This window comes from Schistocerca americana, chromosome 1, assembly GCF_021461395.2.
Source record: "Schistocerca americana isolate TAMUIC-IGC-003095 chromosome 1, iqSchAmer2.1, whole genome shotgun sequence".
NCBI lineage: Eukaryota > Metazoa > Arthropoda > Insecta > Orthoptera > Acrididae > Schistocerca > Schistocerca americana.
This window is the reverse complement of record NC_060119.1, coordinates 1,155,030,313-1,155,049,039: the sequence shown is the minus strand read 5'-3', so window position 1 is coordinate 1,155,049,039 and position 18,727 is coordinate 1,155,030,313.

Here is an 18,727-nt window from a genome sequence, read left to right as displayed (position 1 = left end):
CTGTATTGACACTTAGGCTGTCTTCTGGTTGACAGTCACAGCACGGCTCTGTACCTTACGGAAAAATTGGCCCCTGTGTGTCAGGCCTTTTCGAAGCGCAGATGCGACGTTGATTGCCGACACTGCAGGCGTTAAACCTCCATTCAGCAGTAACAACACTAATGCACTCTGGTGGCCGTTTCTACCTGTCACAGAGAACTGCAACTGTAAGCCGTTTACATACCCGCCGATGGTGTGGATGTGTGCAAAGTTACGTAGACATTCGTCCTTATCGTCTGGATCCTCCGTAAGAATTCGTTCACTTTCGAAATTAATGCTCTGTGCTATCAGTGCTATGTCATCAGCATAGATGAATTTAGTTGATATTGTGGTTGGTAAATCACTAATGTATAAATGGAATAGTGATGGAGCTAAAACAGATTCATGTGGTAGTCCATTATTTAGTTTCCGTTTGTGGCTTTTAGAGGTGCCTAGAAAAACTTCAAATTGCCTTTCACTAAGCATGCTGGATTTAGATCCACAGTTTCTCGACTTGGTACAATTTGCAGTAACTTGTATATCAGTCCCTGTCGCCAGACAGTATCATACGCGGCTGTCAGGTCGATGAAGACAGCTGTTGATTTCAGATGGCCTTCAAAACCTGCTTCAGTATGGGTAGTTAGGGCAAGAACTTGATGGGTGCAGCTGCGTCCTTGTCTGATGCCAGCTTGTTCAGTAGGGGTAGCAGCCTCGATGAACGGTGCTATTCTGGTTAGGAGGACTCGTTTCAAAAGTTTGAATCTACAACTGAGCAGTGCTATAGGGCGGTAGCTTTCAGGGCTGTCTTCAGGTTTGTCAAGTTTGAAGATGTCAACTTGCTTTCAGACCTGGAAATTGATCCCAAGCACATCAAAAACTGAAGTCTCTTGTTTCCATCTAGCGAATAGTGTTACGAACTACAAACCAAGAGTTCTGCTCAATGGACAAACGTTGAGGTACAATCCTTTCCCAGAATATATCGGAATCACTCTAGATAGAACCCTGAGCTACAAAGAGCACATCACCAAGCTTTCTCATAAAGTTGTTACTAGGAACAACATACTACATAAGCTCAGTGGTACCACCTGGGGAACCCCTGCTGACTGCGTTTACCTGGCACCAGTCTTGTGTACTCTGCTGCCGAGTACTCTGCAGCGGTCTGGTTGGAAAGTGTACATGTAAAGAAGGTACACACAAAAGTTAACGACACAATGCGCTGCATTACTGGATCCATCAAATCAACCCCATGCCACTGGTTACCAGTACTGAGTCACATCCCTCCACCTCACGTAAGGCGGAAACAAGCTCAACTGAGTGGGGCAAGAAAATCTCTGCATCACCCTCTCTACCACTGCATCAGGAATTCTGTCATCCGCCACAGCAACGATTGCGATCAAGAAGACCAGCAAGTGTTACTGCAGGACAACTCATTGCGGATGGTTTTGATCTAAATGAAAGCTGGAATCGTGAATGGTCAACAAAAACATTGGGGACAAGAGCCCATCACCTTGATCCCATAAAGAAGCCAAAAGGTTTTGACCTACCGAGGAACCTTTGGTGCCGCCTCAACAGGTTAAGGACTGGACATGGTTGTTGTAGGCACGTCAGGTACAAATGGGGCTGGATCAGTTCACCAATGTGTGAATGTCATCAAGAAGAACAGACAATTGAACATTTAGTCCAACGCTGTCCAGTTCATTCATACCCTGGAATTCCCGATGACTTGTTCATTCTCACACCCAACTTAATTAACTGGTCGAAAAACACGGACTTTAAGGTTTAATATTGTCTAATATCATATGTATACTGTACAAAATCATTTGCCTTATATCAACTATATATTGTATAAACTCACCATTGTTGTTGTTGTGGTCTTCAGTCCTAAGACTGGTTTGATGCAGCTCTCCATGCTACTCTATCCTGTGCAAGCTTCTTCATCTCCCAGTACCTACTGCAACCTACATCCTTCTGAATCTGCTTAGTGTATTGATCTCTTGGTCTCCCTCTACGATTTTTACCCTCCACGCTGCCCTCCAATACTAAATTGGTGATCCCTTGATGCCTCAGAACATTTCCTACCAACCGATCCCTTCTTCTGGTCAAGTTGTGCCACAAACTTCTCTTCTCCCCAATCCTATTCAATACCTCCTCATTAGTTACGTGATCTACCCACCTTATCTTCAGCATTCTTCTGTAGCACCACATTTCGAAAGCTTCTATTCTTTTCTTGTCCAAACTGGTTATTGTCCATGTTTCACTTCCATACATGGCTACACTCCATACAAATACTTTCAGAAACGACCTCCTGACACTTAAATCTATACTCGATGTTAACGAATTTCTCTTCTTCAGAAACGATTTCCTTGCCACTGCCAGTCTACATTTTATATCCTCTCTACTTCGACCATCATCAGTTATTTTACTCCCTAAATAGCAAAACTCCTTTACTACTTTAAGTGTCTCATTTCCTAATCTAATCCCCTCAGCATCACCCGATTTAATTTGACTACATTCCATTATCCTCGTTTTGCTTTTGTTGATGTTCATCTTATATCCTCCTTTCAAGACACTGTCCATTCCGTTCAACTGCTCTTCCAAGTCCTTTGCTGTCTCTGACAGAATTACAATGTCATCGGCGAACCTCAAAGTTTTTACTTCTTCTCCATGAATTTTAATACCTACTCCGAATTTTTCTTTTGTTTCCTTTACTGCTTGCTCAATATACAGATTGAATAACATCGGGGAGAGGCTACAACCCTGTCTCACTCCTTTCCCAAGCACTGCTTCCCTTTCATGCCCCTCGACTCTTATAAATCGTCTGGATGTTTCACCTGTTTTTTTCTTTAGTCAGGCAGTGTATATAAGTGCTGTAGAGAAAATAACGAGACGAGTGAGATGTTGCTGAGGTTGCACATCAAAATAAGGGAGGTTGAGAGTGACCGGCTCAGAGCAGCCGCCAGCTAGCTGAGGGAGTGGCTCGCATCGCCACCCCGGCATAGGGGTCGCGCCACCGGCTGGGCTGACGTAACGTGGTTTGCGCACGGCGTCTCTTAATGCGATTTGTGCGCCCATAACGCCGCCTCCGGTGCCTCCCGCAGCAGCGCGCTACGCTTCGGAGAACCGTGCTGCGCACTCTACTGCTCTCGACAAACTGCTGGAGCATTCTGCCGCGCAGTAAACAACCCCGTCAAGTGGCATGTCCCAAGAGGTCAGGCGATTGTGGAGGAAACGCAGTGTTCGTCGTTTGGCACAACGCAGTTTTGGGTCGGTGCATAAGTCAGTGCCGTTCTCCAGTGGGTTGGCGCCACTGCATCGTGAAGCCTTCATTCTTAGTTATTCACCTTTTTTTCTTCAATTTGGATTGTTGCGAATGTAAGCTCGTGAGTTGCTAACAGCTCGTTTTCACCATTTTCGAAGATAATCACCATGTAGTGTCAAGCAGAGAAAAAGAAAACTTTCAACACATTTAGGTTTTCTAATATGATAAAGAACGTAGCGCCGCAGAAGCCACGAGAAGAGTTTTTAGTATGTACAGAAGGGAAGCATTTACCGAAAAGACAACACGGAAATGGTTTTCTCGTTTCCGACAAGGAAATGAACCATTTTCTGGAATACCTCACATTTTTGGTAAAAACAGGCTAAATCAGTTTATTCCCAATAATTCTAGTCAAACAACGCGGGGATAGGCACAAATTACGGAATTCGGTCACGCAACCACTGTCCGCCATTTGTATTCCCTAAATAAAATGCAAAAATTGGACACATGGGTACCACGTGTTATAAACGACACCATCAAAAATCAACGAATTACCGCGTGTTCGTTATTGCTGGCCCATTTCCGTCTGGTCCTAGGCACAGGCGATTCCTTTGGAACACTGTTACAGGTGACGAGAAATGGAGCCTGTATTAAAAAAGACCAGAGAATGTCTCGGAATATCCCGTTCGAAAGTTGGTTTACACCCTAAAAAAAATCATGTTGTGCGTTTGGTGGAACCGAAATGGCAATCTCCAACATGAACTGCTACCAAGAAATAAAACGATAAATCCTACAGTGTATACAAAATAACTAAGGCGACCCCCTATTGCTACTGAAAACAAAACCCCTGATAAACCAGTGTCGTTACCTCACAATAACGCACGCTCGCATACTACCAGAATCACCTCAGATGCGAATCGCTGCGCAGTGTATCAGGCTTGTTATTGGGTCTTATATTATATTATAATGTAGTGTATTTTATATTAATAAAGCAAAATCACGGCGCTGTAAAAAGGTACTGAATCAATAATTCCCAGTTGTTATTCAGAAGTGTTCTGATTAAAAAGGATGTAAGGCAAACCATTCAATTTCTATACCGAAGAAGCAATGGCGAAAATGAAAAATTAAGGACTGGGGTTTAAAATTTAGTATTGGACTATCTTATAACACTGCTATTCTTAGAAGTTAGTATGAAAAAGAATTGTAGGACCTGCTGACTGGAATGTACATTCTTATGAATACGTAGCATGCACTGAGCGGAAATCAGGCAAGATGAAAATAATGAGTAGCAGACGTGAGATCAACGATAACCTTAACATCAAAATAGGCGACGAAGTGGAGGAGTTCTATTATCTTGGAAAAAATAAATAAACAACGCTTGACGAAGGAAGGAGGATGCAAGACGCAGACCAACAGAAAGAGGGATATGAAGGTAGAGAGTATATCACGCTAAAACTAGTCTACTAGCTTCAAATACGGGCTTTTCTTTGGGGAAGATATGTCGGAGAATGCTTGTCTGGAGCACAGCATTGGAAGTGACTCATACACTGTGGAAAATAATGTAAAAGAGGAAACTCGAAGCATTTGAGAGTGGTGATACAAAAATATGTTGAAAACTGACAAGAAATGATAAAATCCTCCACAGAATGGTCGAGGAATATATGGAAAATATAGACTGACAGGACGTTGGTTAAGGCATCAGAGAATACCTTCCATGGTACTAGAGGGAGACGTAAAGGGTCAAAAACTTACGGAAAGACAGAGATCGGAGGATATCCAACAAACAAGTGAAGACGTTGGATGTAAGAAATACTCTGAGATGTAAATGCTGGCACAGGAGAGGAAGATAAATCAGGCCCCAACTACTGTCACCCTTTCCATAGATTTGTGTAGGAGATACCCAACTCTTGTGAACAATTTCCACAGGTTTATGCAGAACATACATCTGTACTGTCTTGATGTTTTCTCGGGATATTCAGTAACTAAACTGTTTTCTGACGCTTTTCTAGCACGCGTGGCTCGGCTTGCCGAAGATTCGCTCTCGTTTCCTGGCGACTCACAGCAACACTGTAACGTTAGTCTTCCACAATGTATGTTACTTTTGGTCACGAAACCTAAGGAACACAGTGATAAAACTGTGGGTAAAAGATTCCTACACAAATATTCCAACTGCTCCCAAACCATTAAGCAAGCACGAAAGCTACTACGTATCCATAAGATCTTAATGTGTACCTCCGTCATTTGAGCTGATGTTGAAAGAGTGTACTCATTTTCAAGTCGTTTTTCTCTTGTTGATCGTGGTTTTTAGAATAAGGGACTGGAAAATTGTGAGCAGCGTGGTCCTTTCCCAAGATTCATGCTCCCATTCCTGCAAACGTTGCGGAGAAGTATGAGATTTGACCAAGGACACTGTCTGGAGATGCCTAATATTGTTGACGATAATTAATTCAGCATTCCGACTACCCACCGTGTGGATCAACTTTTGCGTGTCTATCGTGCATCAGACACCTTGGCTGGAAAACATACCTCACCATCATATATCCCAAGGATCTGGAAATAAGTCATAGAAGTACGTTTTAATCGAAGATAGGTACTTTCGGCATTTGTCCACTGAAGTTAGCCATTTTCTACCTCCACAGTCTTCTTTCGTTTCCGTCCTCCGGTCCATTGCTACCTGTAAGCATGTTTCTCACCTTAGCGCTGACCATCCTCTCCTTCTTCTTTCGGGCGGTTCCCAGTTTAAAATCGTCCTTGTCCCCCTATAGTTAGGCATTATCTGCACGTGCCTACACCAATGAAGCGCTCTTTTCTCGCATGTTTTTATTATGGAGCACTTTATCTCCATTCGCTTCTATACCTCTTCATTTCGTTTCGTATCTTACCTCGTTAACTGCAGACATCTTCTCATACAGTTCATTTCCACTCTTCTAATGTTCTCCGTAATTTTCTTTGAGACCACATTTCAGCTCTATGTAGAATTACGTCCTCCAACACACTGTTGAATATTCTTATCGTTAACTGCAGACACCTTCCCATACAGGCCATTTCCATTGTTCTAATATCCTCCCTAATTTTCTTTGAGACCACATCTCAGCTCCACGTAGAATTACGTCCTCCATCAACAGTGAAATATTCTTTTCGTCGTGTCCTATCGAATATTATTATTCCGTATTATCCTATGCAGAGCTTTACTAGCTCTCTTCCCCGTTGCTATTCTTGAACTAATATCCTTATCACGTGTATCGGAGTCATATTGGTCCTAAGTATTTGCAGCTTCTGTAGGATTTTATTTCTCCTTCCGCTGTATCAATTTTCACCAAATCCTATCCCAGACACAGACAAACTCCGCCCTGGATTTATTCCCAAATCCCATTTCCTGTACTCTTCTCTAGGCTTTGTCAGCATGTATTCCATATCCTCTTCATCATGAGAGAATTGGTCGTTTACAAATAAAAGAGAGTGGAGAGTATCGTCACCAATCTTTATTTTCATGCCTGAGCGTTTCCTGTACGAGCCATTCAGCGCCAATTCCAAAAAAATCTTAAAAAGAATAGTTGACATTACATATTGTTTTAGATCACTTTCATCGCAAATACTTCGGGTAATCTTGTTTCCTATTTTAATCAATACTTTTGTGTGCTTCATAGCTTCTTCGCCACGTAAACCAATTTTTGTCTCATATTAACCCTTATCGTTACTTCCCATAAGCCATGCGGGGTAGCCGTGCGGTCTAAGGCCCCTTCCCATGGCTCGCGCGGCTACCCCCGTCGGAGGTTCGAGTCCTCCCTCGGGCATGGGTGTGTGTGTGTGTTGTCCTTAGCGTAAGTTAGTTTAAGTTAGATTAAGTAGTGTGTGAGCCTAGGGACCGATGACCTTAGCAGTTTGGTCCCATAGGAACTTACCACAAATTTCCAAATTACTTCCCATAATTTTATTTTACAATCTATGTCATACACTTTCTGCAGGTCGACAAAGGTCACGTATATGCTTTTATTTTTATTTTCGCAGTTTTCCAATAACCGTCTGATACAGTGAATGTTATGAAGGAATGATCGTCCTTGCTTAAAACCACTTTGCTTTTTACTTAAACCCGACACATTCTTTTCTATTTACTTGTCCAGAATACCGGGGGAAAACGTAGCTGTTCTGAAATAGCACCTACCACTTCAGGTGCAGTAATGCTAAATGTCACACACCTTAACTCAAAACGCAATGTTAAACAGTTAATGTTACTATACACATGAAAACCTAATCTGAAAAAACAACATAGTGGATCTTCTAAAACGTTAGCGTTCGACTACTTTTGGCATAACAATAATTGTCAATTTCTAAAACGTTAGCGTTCGACTACTTTTGCCATAACAATAATTGTCAAATTGGGGATAGAGAAGTCAGCGAGGTAACATATTTTGCACATTTTCAGTCATTGATGTCTTATGGGATAATATTCTGGGCTAACTCCTCGCCTAAGCAAAAAGTATTCATTGCACAAAGTTATTAAAATTACGTGTAGAAAAAATGGTTCAAATGGCTCTAAGCGCTATGGGACTTAACATCTGAGGTCATCAGTCCTCTAGACTTAGAACTACTTAAACCTAACAAAGGTAAGGACATCACACACATCCATGCCCGAGGCAGGATTGGAACCTGCGACCGTAGCAGCCGCGTGGTTGCAGACTGAAGCGCCTAGAACCACTGGGCCACCGCTTACGTGTAGAGTTAACATACGTACTTTTTGCAGGTGTCTCTTTAAGCAACTGAGAACATTAAACACAGCCTCACAGAACGTTTATTCACTTAAGAAATTTGCTATCAATAACCCGTCTAAGTCTGAGAGAAACACAGACACTTAAAAGTACATCAATAGCAGGAAAACTGATCTGAATTACGATTTAATGAATCTAATTTGCAAACCGTTTAATGAATCTAAATTTGGCGCAGAAACGTTGTGAAACACATAGCTGTAAAAATCCTTGCCAATCTGTGCATAGACATAAAGTGTCTGAGAGATAGCAGAAATGTTTTAAAATGTAAATGAAAGACTTTTCTGTCCAACAACTCGTTCTGTACCATAGGGGAATACTTGACTGTAGGCCGTCATTAAAATAAAAATGTAAATGGCTAGGGTATAGCCGTATAAGTATAACTGTTAATTTTTTTATTTAGTTATGTATAAGTGTTTCATGTTCTGATGACACGTCCCTCACCATAACGTTTATCGTGAATGTTAATGCATAGAACAAGTAACTAATTATAGTCTCATGGAATATTGTGAAACGTTTTGAAACTTTATTCATTGCCAGTGCTTACTGCATCTTCGTCACTGGTAAAGAGACATCAACCAGCCAACGGAAATCAGATCGCTTTTGATCCGATTCGAGGAGGCTTGTATCGCAGCAGCTCGCTGCGGAAGAGGAACGGAAAACGGGAGAACGGAAGGTGTTATTTGCAGTATAAATAATTTTCTACAGCCCTACGTAACGGTCTGTGCCAGTGCTCATCTCGCGTTCTGAAGACTATCGCGGTGTCTCATCGCCCAGAAGACCGTCTGCGAAATAACGACAGCGTAATGCCACCGTCCGTATCAGCAAAGCCGTAACTGACTGGGGTGTTATGTCTCCCGGCGGCATTTCACTACCGAGCAGACTGAATGACTCTGTTTACGATGTATGCTGCTGGAACTGTTACCAGAAAGGTAATTCAATAAGTAACAGCACGAAACGGTTCTGCTACTTTCAACTATTGTACACTTTCATATTGTAAAATACAGATCGATGACAACTAGAAATGAATCAGATTTTAATGACAAAATTAAGCTCTCTTGATTTAGGTTTCCTGCTTAGCTGTACATCGCGATGTAAGTGTCCTTAGACGCCTACAATTCATCATCACGTCGAGTGTGACGTTTAATGCCTTATGTATCCAGATAAGAGTCCTATCTCGAAAAGAAAAAAAAAAACCTCTGCTGTAAAGAAATTAGTACCAGTGAATCTGTCTTTGACACAGGAATGATTGAAATAAACAGCTATAAAACTCTCTATTAACCTATCCGTTGACATAAAATGATGCAGAAACGATGTTGTCTAATACACTGTCCCTACAATCTTTTGGTCAACTGGCACATTCCGCACCATAACCTTCATCAAGAACTGGGAAATTGAGTGTTTGTGTGTGTGTTTGTGTGTGTGTGTGTGTGTGTGTGTGTGTGTGTCTGTCTGTCTGTCTGATAAATGAGACTCGGGTTTGTGGTTTATCGGACTTTCCAGAGCAGAAGAAAGGAATGCAAATACTGTACGTTGATTAGTAGGACTGACACACTGCAGTCATCTGAAACAGGATAAGAATTAAGACGGATACGCCAAGAGCGAAATTAACATAAGTTTTGTTTGGGGACAGTCGCACAGGTGGACATTTCTTTCATAGCACTAATGTGAGGAGCAACAGCATCGGCTCAGAACTGATTCTGAATTAACGGCAGTTGAGAATTGTATACCAAGTAAATTAATAAGAGCCGTAACGTATCGCCCATGGTACGCAAAACAGGTCCGGATACTTTAATGGTTCGTGCTCTGCATCTTTCAGATATTTATTAAAGAACATTTTCCAAACACCACGAGCGGTGCTTGATACATTTATTTGCCAACCCGGTATTCGGGTATATAACCCACCATCAGTGGGATCTGATACAGGAGAAACAAACAGCTGTTTGGACTTAAACTTCTACAACATAAAAACTGTGTCTACTTATACTGTGTATCTCTATAGCAGAGAAATGTAAGTGTCAGTTAATGCGGTAGAATATGAAATCCGTCCTATAACACAGTGCACAGATTATCGTATATGTTACTGCCGTCAGATTTCAGGGGGTGACAATTCTCGACCAAGAATCTGATAGTGGTTGCATGTACTCTGTGCCAAACACCTAAGTGTAGATGTAGATGTAGATTTAGTAGTAGTAGTAGTAGCTTTATTCATCCATAAATCTCTTTTTACAAGGATATAGGACATGTCAAAGTATTTACAAATTTAGATCAATTTAAAATAAGCTAACTCGTATACACATATATTTACAGACTTCTAATTAGAGACAATCATTAGATTTACTCCTGGTATACAATACTTTTTTTATAAATAACTTATTAAATAATGTAATGCCACATTGTTCACTCATACCTCATTATCAGTCACTGCACACACTATACACACATTGTTTCATAACACTTCACTCACTACACACACACACACACACACACACACACACACACACACACACACACACACTGGTGATCTCTGGGCCATTTTCTGTGCCGCAACTTCCCAATTGCTATCCTGAAAAACTGAGTCAGCACTCCTCCATAATGAGTGAGACATTATAGGTCAGAAAGAGGAAGAGGTGTTAGTATTGTGCCATGCATAGCTTGGGGGTAGGTATTTCTAGAAAGGAAAAAAAAGAAGGAAAAAAAAACATAAAGTGAAGGTGTTATGTGGAATGTTGGACATTTTATAATAATTATTATTATTATTTATATAACATTTTTTTATCAAACCCCTACTCTGCTTTGGCTAAGTAATCCTTCAATGTATAATATGTATTGCATAACAGGTACTTTTTAGCTGAGTTTTTAAATAATTGTTTTTTTGCAATTTCTTTAATCTCTTTTGGTTATTCCTTGGTAGAAAATGCTGTTTTGAGTTTTATGTTTATTTTTTCTTGGTAAACGTAAGTTGAGTCTATCTCTTGTTGCATGGTCATGGACAGAGCTGTTTGTACAGTAATTATCAATGTTATTTTTGATGTGTACAACTGACTGGTAAATGTATTCACATAGAGCAGTTAAAATGACCAGTGTTCTGAACAAATCTGTAGAATTAGCTCGACTAGTATTTTTGGTTATTATTGTTATGGCTCTTTTCTGGAGTTTGAAATTTGTGTTCATATTTTGTGCATTTGTTCCCCAAAAAAGAATGCCACAGCTAAGAATTGAGTGTACATATAATAATATGTAACTAAAAGACACTGCATGTTACATACTGATGACATTCTGTTTGCAAGATCCTTTATGTGTTCACACCACTTCAAATGAGAATCAATATTCATTCCTAGAAATTTTGCATTTGTTACACAGTGTATAGAGGTGCCATCTACATTTTATTTAACTTTGTAATTTTTCCTCTTCAGACTGAAATGCGTGGCATTAGTTTTCTTTATGTTCAATGTCGCTTTATTACTTATTGGCCAATCATAAGCTTCCTTGAGAGTTTCATTTGCTTTCTCAGCAAGGTGTTCTCTTGTTTTCTCAGTGACTATAATATTTGCTGTCATCATTGAAGAGGATTTTTTTCATCATGAGTAACACTACTGGGAAAGTCACTGATGTATATGAGGAACAGTATTGGTCGTAGTATGCTACCTTGCAGAACCCCAATATTGATGTATTTTGGTTCTGATAAGTGTTTTACTAAATGTTTGGATCTATTTGAAGTATGTGTTATCTCTACTCTTTGTACCTTATCTGTTAGGTATGATCGAAACCAGTCATTAGCTACCCCTCTTATTCCTAATGCTTATATATTATTTAATAGAATCTTGTCGACTGTATCAAACGCCTTAGCAAGATCCAAAAATATGACTGTGACACACTCATCTTTATCGAGAGCATCAAGTACATCTTTTGTGAATTCTACTATGGTTGACTCCGTATTTTTGCCACTTCGGAAACCAAATTGCGATTCACTTAAAAGTTTGTATTTATTCAGGTAATTCATTAATCTGTCTTTCATAACTGCTTCTATTATTTTTGAGAATGCTGACAGCAGGGAAATGGGCCTGTAAATTTCTATGTCTTCTGCATTACCTTTCTTAAGCAAAGGTACACATCTTGCCTGTTTTAGCTGCTCTGGACATGTCCCTGATGTGAAGGATTCATTTATTATAGTTGTTAAGGGATCTTGTATAATCCCTATGCATTGTTTCAGGCAACGGCTATCAGTACGCACGCTGTGATCAACGACGCTGACATAACGATTGCTGTATTGTAGTAACATGCACCAAACCAAACCAGGTCGGGACTCTGGGTAGGGCAGTCCATTTCAGAGGAGTGTTGTCGTCTACAAACGTTGCGTCGCAGATGCTGCCTCACGACGGGATGGAGTGTCACGCCGATGAAAACAGTGATCGTCTCCGAACTGTTCCTCTACTGTGCGCAGTACGCAATGCTATAAAACGTGTTCATAGCCCCTCCACATTTAGCATTTTCTTGATGCTAACCAGGAAAATCGCCCCCAGTAACGTTACATCAACTCCTTAGTCCGCTATTGGCAGTACACATGATGGTAGCTAACTTCCTGCAAGATTTCTCGAAATCCAAACCTCTCCATCCGATTGTGACACGTAAGGCGTGATTCAGCACTCCAATTCAGTCGTTTCCAGTTGTCCACTGTCCAGTGGCAACGCTATTTTCACCACATCAAGCGATGCTTAGTGTTGATTACGGTCAGCTGTTTTACCCCATTCTTTTTAACTCACGACAAGCAATCATTATGTTAGCTGGAGGATTTCCAGTAACGTTTTGGAACTCACGAGTGATTCCTTCCGCTGACTGGATGCGATTTTTTTACAGACACCCTCCCGACGTCCGTCATTACATGAGTTCCGCCTGGTCTTGGTGTAATTGTGGTTGTCCCTTCGCGTTCAAATTATGAATCACCACATCACCAAAAGTCGAAAAGGGCCGCTCCAGAAGGGTGTAAATGTCGCTGGTGGACTCGTTACTCCGGCGACTTCCAGTGACTGTTGCACGTTGTTCAAATGATTCAAATGCCTCTGAGCACTATGGGACTTAACTTCTGAGGTCATCAGTCCCCTAGAACTTAGAACTACTTAAACCTAACTAATCTAAGGACATCACACACATCTATGCTCGAGGCAGGATTCGAACCTGCGACCGTAGCGGTCGCGCGTCTCGAGACAGTAGCGCCTAGAGCCGCTCGGCCACCCCGCGACCATTACGGCACTCCAACCCCAATTCTCGATACCAGTAATATCGTACTACTTTTCTGCGAAGAAAGAGACATATTTTTGTGACAATATTCACATTTGGTTTTATTAATGTATAGGTAGTCCGATGTATCGATATATTACAGTGATATGGTTCTTGTGTGTATTCATTTCTGTGAGACTGTCGTAATCTTTGACTTGCTTGTAACCGTTTTGGCGCGAAGGCACACAGAGCAGTCTTTGTTTCACTTTGCAGAAGTTAAGTTCTTATTTCGCTTTGTAAAAGAACAGTCAAGTCTTGTGTTTGGTTAAAGTGGAAATTAAATATATTAAGATTGATACAAAACTGTTTTCTTGGTGATGTGACAATTAAGAAGAAGTATATGTAAATTTACAAGAAGTTAAATAAAATGTGGATCGTGAACACCAAGTCAAAAATTATTTCTACCGTACCATTGTTCTGATCTGGGATTGTTTGATCATTAACAATTTCCTGAAAAATGCATTTGTTAGGTCTTCAAATACTGCTAAAATACAGATCTGGACCTTCTAGCAGTCAAAGTCGAATCAACCTAGAATCAACAAGATGAGCCATAACAACTTCGACGAAATCTACGTGGGAATCCAGTCAAGATAAGTGTCAAAATTAATGACTTTTCTACATTGTCTTCATTAATTCCATTCTGACGATACCATCCACAGCCAATAACTTTGTTGAAGAATGAGATTTTCACTCTGCAGCGGAGTGTGCGCTGATATGAAACTTCCTGGCAGATTAAAACTGTGTGCCTGACCGAGACTCGAACTCGGGAGCTTTGCCTTTCGCGGACAAGTGCTCTACCATCTCAGCTACCGAAGCACGACTCACACCCGGTACTCACAGCTTTACTTTTGCCAGTATCTCGTCTCCTACCTTCCAAACTTTACAGAAGCTCTCCTGCGAACCTTGCAGAACTAGCTCTCCTGAATGTAAGGATACTGCGGAGACATGGCTTAGTCACAGCCTGGGGGATGTTTCCAGAATGAGATTTTCACTCTGCAGCGGAGTGTGCGCTGATATGAAACTTCGCAGGAGAGATTCTGTAAAGTTTGGAAGGTAGGAGACGAGATACTGGCAGAAGTAAAGCTGTGAGGACGGGGCGTCAGTCGTGCTTCGGTAGCTCAGATGGTAGAGCACTTGCCCACGAAAGGCAAAGGTCCCGAGTTCGAGTCTCGGACGGGCACACAGTTTTAATCTACCAGGAAGTTTCAATAACTTTGTTGTTGCCCGATAAAGCCAACATATGCTGCATGAGCAACATTATTAATCTGATTTCTAACCTACTTTGCAAGTGGTGGTATTGTTAGAACGTACTAAATCACTGGGTTCTCCTGAGCGACCCATTCTGCTGTTAACTGCTTGTCTACTGACTGCACTACAGCCCCCGCCTACTGTTACGCAGACGGGTCCACATCTCCTGACACGTAGCAGTATTAAGTAGCAGTGTTCGGACACTTTTGATCGTATAGCGTAGCTGCAGAACCTGCGTAATCTGTATACGGTGTAGACATCTCTATCCAGCCAGCTAGCTGAAGGTTTCCTCGCGCCCGGGCAACCCCACTTAAGTCGTCCGCGTGTCTGGCGCTGTGGAGCCGGGTGCAATCCTGGAGAGTGCCTGGCGCGCCTCGCGATGCTATCTCAAAGGCCTGGCCTACGCCGGCGTGGCCTTTCGGCGCCTGCCGTGCCCTGCCGTATCAACAACACCGCACCACGGCGAGCAGCGAGCCCACTTCATGTTCTCGCGCCAGCAGAAGGCCTCCGCCTCTGATGTACGTCTGCTGCTGCTGTCCACCTCTCTACGGCGCAGTTCTCCGTGAGGCGACAGGATATACGGCACCGCACATTGCACTAAATACGATATTGCAGTGCTTGTGATATAACGAATTACGATGCAAAGTTCCTTCTGACACGCATCCATCTCCTAAAAACACGCACTGCGGCGAAAAAAAAAAAATGGTTCAAATGGCTCTGAGCACTATGGGACTTAACATCTGAGGTCATCAGTCCCCTAGAACTTAGAAATACTTAAACCTAACTAACCTAAGGGCATCACACACATCCATGCCCGAGGCAGGATTCGAACCTGCGACCGTAGCAGCAGCGCGGTTCCGGACTGAAGCGCCTAGAACCGCACGGCCACATCGGCACTGTTGCGACTACCGCCGTTATGAAATACAGGACATTTATTCGCAGTTGCGAATGTGGACAGCCATGAACTGTATAATGGAATGGCGACTATGAAAACTTGAGTCAGACCAGGACTCAAACCCTGGTTTCCCGCTTATCGGAAGCGGCCGTTTCACGATTTTTTTATCTCATTTTGTTCGTCATTTTTCGCTCTATACGTTCGGGGCGGACGTCCCACGACGCTTGGTCAAGTTCATCGTCGATCCATTAACTCAGTCTTTTTATTTTATTTTTGTATTTTTTTTATTTAAGGAGGGTGGGAAGGGCAGAGTGATCAGGGGTCGTAACCCGAGGCCTGGCCACAGTGTCCCCCTCTCCCGTCGAGGAAACAAAGAATCAGGGATGATAAGGGGAAATCTTTTGTGGGAATTTTCATTTATTTATTTTTATTTACTGTTTTTAATATATTCTTAATTCGGTTTTACTTTATAGCACAACAAAAATAAATGTACCTAGCACCGCATCGTGCCATATGTAAACAAAACAATATCTCGGCACGTTCCTGTACCGAAAGTAATGTATGTGGGAAAAAAAGTGCTGCGCACATGGTGCCAAAGGGTGTGTCGCTACTCTCCTTACGCTTCATCATCCAGGTAAGTCTTCACGTATATCATGTTGTTCCACCGAGAATCGAACTTAGTCATGTCATCTCACTCAATGGGTGTCTTCTCCTACCTGTTGATGATCCAGCTGCGTGGAGGGTCGCGTAGGGCACTCCCTAAGTAATTAGAAAAATACTGTCTGTATTTTGGGTTCCGTACGATCTTGCAATGACGTTCTTGTAGGTAGTTCCAAAAGTCTAATACCTCTTTAGGTCCATCGTGAAATAAGTAGTGTACCGCATGCGCACGGATCCACGTGACAGCGTTGGTCTTGGCGCGCGGGAAATACTGTTGATCCGGAAATAGTAGAAGCCGAGGTGTAATGTGTTCCAAGTCACTCGTAGAAAATACGACAAAATTTGTCGCACCAAGCGCCATACGTCTTCTGCCGCGCCACATGTGAGACGGTGTTCGTCCGTGTCTGGTATCCCGCAGTCTACGCAGAGAGGCGATTCCACCATGTTTATCTTGTGGAGGCGTGATCGGGTGATCTGTTTACCATTGACTGTGATGTACCATGTGGATCGGACGGCTGTGTCCAGTGGAATCGCGTGAATCGTCTTCCACACCACCTTCCAATTAACCTGAGGGCTTTTCGACTCCACGATGTTTGGTGGGCGCCTCTGCTGTAGGACATGATATATATCCCGCGCCGACGCCTGTTTCGTCGGTGGTACTGCGATACGGACATAGCTGTGTTCAATGTAAAAGTTCCCGAAGTAGTAGAAGGGTGGGGATATGTCTTGCGTCGTCAGTGGGGGCATAAGGGAGGGCGGACCTAAGGATTCCAGCAGCAAACCTGTCAAACGTTCCGGGTAGTGGCGCCACAGCTTGATGTGTGAGCTGACAAACAGGGCCACAGCTCTGTCGTGGACATGGACTAGGCCAAGACCTCCCCTTTCTGGGGGAAGGGTCAGTGACTCATAACTGACTTTGAAGAGCATGCCTGTACTGACGTAGGCTCCGAATGCCGCTAATAGACGTCGAGCCATCAGTAACGGTATTGGGAGAACACGCGCTATGTGTGGAAGGCGCGATGCTAGGTAAACATTGACAAAGCCTGTTCTTTGAAGAATGTCGAGGGTTCACAGACGAAGGTTGAAGATCTGGACCCAAATTTGCTGTAATAAGCGGCGGTAGTTAAGCGCCGCAGTGCGCCGTATGTCGTCGTGAACTCTATTCCGAGACATTTGATAGTGCCACGAAGCTGTAGGGGTTCGACACACGCTGGGGTCAACCCATCTCCTATGGCCATGGCGACCGATTTGGTGACGTTGTGACAGCTGCCGGAAGCCACACCGTACGTGGTAATCCATTCTAGTGCGCTGATTACATCGTCGCGATTGCGAAACACGAGAACCAGGTCGTCTGCATATGCTGTACAGCGAAATGTGACGTCATGTAAGGTGTTATTAGAGAGGGCAGCTAACCTTCTGACCAAACACGCTGAGTTCGTGCCAGCATCATTTGGCTTTCCGTGCACGGCCTACAGCCAGATCCAAACTCAAAAATGGTTCAAATGGCTCTGAGCACTATGGGACTCAACTGCTGAGGTCATTAGTCCCCTAGAACTTAGAACTAGTTAAACCTAACTAACCTAAGGACATCACAAACATCCATGCCCGAGGCAGGATTCGAACCTGCAACCGTAGCGGTCTTGCGGCTCCAGACTGCAGCGCCTTTAACCGCACGGCCACTTCGGCCGGCGATCCAAACTCCCATATGTCGTTAGCCACTCGTCTACAACCTGTACTCGTACATCCAATATTCCCATTTGACTGAGTCATGCTCGGATAGCCATATGCTAAGGCGACGGCTCACAATAAGCGGTAAATCCGGGTTCGAGGCCCGGTCCGGCACAAATTTTCATTTTCGTCACTCCATTACGCAGCTGATGCTTGTCCATATTCGCAACTGTGAATACATTTCCTGTATTTCATAATGGCCGTAGTCGCCGCAGTGCGAATGAACTTTGTATCATAATTCGTAATAACACAGGCACTGAAATGCATTTCTCCGCCGACACCGGGCAAGCGACTTTCAAGTAAAATGTCTTCCTTGTACGTGACTATACACAGTGGATGTATGAGGTTGTAGACACATAATTGATGGTTTATGGATGTTTGGGTCTGGCTTGTCTGGTCGGGTAGCCATATGGTAAGCCGACCGCTCGCGCTAAGTAGGAAATCCGGGTTCGAGCCTCGGTTTTGTCCAAATTTTCACTTTCTTCATTCCATTATACAGGTGAGGATGTCCATATTCGCAACTGCTGACATATTTTCTTGCGTTGCAACAAAGGTCGCGGGATACAGCATTTATCCGTCCAGCGCAACAAGTTAGAACACACTCATAAGGAAGCAAGGTGCAGTTTTAAAGCACGATTTAATGTTTCGAGGGACACGATGCGAAAGTTCTTCGTCAAATTCCAACGGACAGGCTGCGTGACTGGCGATGTAGCGGGCAACGTTGGCCCCAGGCAAACTGTAGTTACTCCTGAGAACGTCGTCCCATTTTCTGGAATTATTCAGCATAATCCAAGAAAACCGTCCAAGGAGCTGCAGCACAGACTGACTTGAAACTTTGCAGCACGCAGAAAATACCACGACAGAGCGCAATTCATGTTTCCT